Source organism: Gorilla gorilla, chromosome 9, assembly GCF_029281585.2.
Source record: "Gorilla gorilla gorilla isolate KB3781 chromosome 9, NHGRI_mGorGor1-v2.1_pri, whole genome shotgun sequence".
Lineage (NCBI taxonomy): Eukaryota > Metazoa > Chordata > Mammalia > Primates > Hominidae > Gorilla > Gorilla gorilla.
In genome coordinates this window covers 94,092,991-94,095,981 of record NC_073233.2, presented here as the reverse complement: position 1 = coordinate 94,095,981, position 2,991 = coordinate 94,092,991, and the positions used below count along the sequence as shown (strand labels likewise).

The following is a 2,991-nucleotide window of genomic DNA, read 5'->3' as shown; positions in this document are numbered from 1 at the left end:
GACAGAAGGAAAGGGAGACGGTTTGTATCAGTCACTCTGGCCCTTTTATCAGAATTGCAAAAGTGCTCTTAGAAGCAGTCTGCTTCTCCCTAAGATCTTTGCTCAGATGTTATTGGGCAGAGCTTTTTTGTGTGTGTAGTGTCTAATGGTTGCAAGGGAGGTTGGGAAAAGTGATTCTTTTTTTTCTGGCTTTTATAGTGGAAGCAGGCAAAAGATTAGTTGGGTGTAGTTGTTGGGTTAGCCGGTCATCATGCTCTGCCCTTAAGTGCTCAGAATACTGAAGACTAAAGATGCAATGACAAACAAGATAGTCCTTGTTGTTTTTGTTTGTTTTTTGTTTTTAGATACAGCTATAATTTTATTACAAAACCGTTCTTTTGGCATTAGTTAGTTACAGTGATAGCAAGATAATGTGAGTGTGCAGACTGGCTCTGATGGAACCACTGTCTTCCCTGCTTACTGAACCAAACTTCAGCTACCTCATATCCATTACATACAAGTGACCTGCAGTTATTACTGCTACAAATCTTGACGCGTGTACCACTGAGGGAGGAGCTGATGCTAAGGGATTCGATTACATGTTGATAAGACTACAAAAGTTCCTTTATGGGACTTTTTCTTCCTCTTCCCATCCAGTGACTTTGCTTTAGAACAATCACATTGCTTAGAGCTAGTCTGAGTAGCAGCAGCACCCAAGGAGCGTCATTTCTTGTTAAAAAGCAATACCTGTGTGATGCACTTTTATACCACAGGCAAAGGGAAGGATCACCCTCATTTTAAACTCCTGCAGAGTCCCTTAATAAAATATCAAAGCATTCCGTCAAGTTCTTCTGGGTGGTGTTATTGCTGTACATTTGTTGGTGGGTCATTTTCTGTGCTGTGTTTGCTTTGAAAGCATCTTCCAATATATCTCCAATATTCCTTTCTTACCATGTCCTTTTCTTTAGCTAGGATTTCACATAACCCTAATGCATTATTAAGAATGTCTTCCTTATTGACACACTGGTTTTCTAGCATGTCTTCATAGATACCCACAAGAAAGGCAATTAGGTAGGGGGAACTATGACTTGGTTGTAAATCAAGTAATTGATTTAACAGATTAGGATATTTGGAAAGACCGCGATCCTGCAAAATTCCTTTCAAATAGTTCCATGAACTATTATGTGGTACTAGTTGAATCATTTCCAGAGTGTATTGGGCTTCTCTCTCCAATACAGCACAATCATTGTAGCCAGTGGTGTTAGAAATAACAAAATATCTTTGGTTCCAGACAGAGTTATTTCTCACATCCTCTTTGAGAAGTTGGTCCACATACTGCAGCTCATTATCCCAAAGTTTAAATTTCTGAATAACCCATTGTCGATGCTGCCAGGAATGATAATTCTTTGCATCCTGATTAAGAATATTATCAATAAATTCAGGCTCCTGAGATGGATCTCTTAGTCATTCCACTATTACTCGCCTATTGTGACAAACTAGACAGTTTTTGGGCTGCCCCTCAATTATTGCAGTGATGTAGTTCATTTCCTCATGTAGATCCTTCTGAAGTGACTTTAAGAGAACTCTCCGGAAATGTCACACTGTATAATTGTCTGCATTTAACTCAACAGCATCCCGGGTTAGCTTAAAAGCTCGTTCGCTTCTTTCTTCATGCTGCAGGACAGCTCGGAAGTAATCAAACATCTCTAAATTTGTCACTATAAATGATCTGGACCACGGGATTGGGGCCATCATTCTGCGGCACTGGATCTGTATCAGCCCATTCTGCTCTGTCCCTGTACGGGACATAGGAGGGCGAATCCAGGCTCAGAAACCCGTCGTCCATGGGGGACTCCACGGCTTCCCCAGCCTCAGCTGCCATCTCTTCCTCGTGCTGCTCCTGGGGCAGCGGTGGGTGCAGCTGGGGCGGAGGCTGCTCCAGCTGCCGGGGCTCACCGCCTTGCGCAGCCTCCCCGACCCCCTCGGTGGCCGCCATCTCAAGATGGTCCTTATTCTTAAGGTGTTAACAAACAGAAGTGCAAACAAACCAGTTTTATTGCATATTGGTGCAATAAAAACATTATATGTCCCAATTAAAAATATGAAGAGGAGATATTAGAGGCCCAAAGGAGAGAATGGTTAATTCTATCTCAAGTGGGGAGGGGTGGTAGGAGATCAAATAAGACTGTATTCAAAAAGTGACATTTAAACAGAGTCTTGGAAAATAAGTAGATGCTCAGCGGGTGAAATATATTCTAGGTAAAGGAATGGAAGTTCTGAGGCACAAATCCATGTGATGCATTCCAGGAGCTGCAAGCAGTTCATTATGACTGAGGAGGAGATTTGGTGCTAGATGATGACCCAGGAGACCTAATGAGAGATGAAGCTGGAAATTGATGCTGGGACCAAGTCACACAGAGGGCCTCCTGTGTTTCACAACAAGGACTCAGGAAACCCTCGTGATCTGGACAGTATCATTGAGATTGTATCACCTAAGCTGTCCATTGCAACCATGAAGTGGAAAGCATGTGAAAAAAAGTGTAAAGTACCGGAAACCTTTATTTGATTGCCCTTTCACCTGGGTGCAGCTACACTTTAACACCCGAGTAGGCTGCACACTTGCTAGCCCTATTGGGTAAATACTATTGAGTCCTTAATCAACTATTGAGTTGTATTTGCCACCAACTCCTAGGGAAAGTTACTGCGCTTCTCTGGGCCTCAATTTCATCATCTATAAAATAAAAATTTACCTTCGTAGTATAGAATTTCACTTTTGTTTCCCCCCAAATGTTTTCAGATGCATGATTCAGGAACATCAGTCTGGTATAATTAAAGGGAAAACAACATCAAGAAAGGCTTTTGAGTCAGAAAGACCTGGGTATGAATCCTGGCTCTCCATGTGTTAACAGAGTTACTATGTGACAACTGCTTGAACTGTGGTTTTCTCATATACAAAATAGGGATAATGCACCTATCAGTGCCTGAAGCATAGCTATTACCCAATAAGTAGCA

At 42.0% G+C, this 2,991-nt stretch overlaps 1 pseudogene; it reads right to left on the bottom strand.

The window, feature by feature from the left end:
• Positions 1-840: 840 nt before the first annotated feature.
• On the bottom strand, positions 841-1,975 carry LOC101137895 (protein farnesyltransferase/geranylgeranyltransferase type-1 subunit alpha-like; annotated as a pseudogene).
• Positions 1,976-2,991: the final 1,016 nt, after the last annotated feature.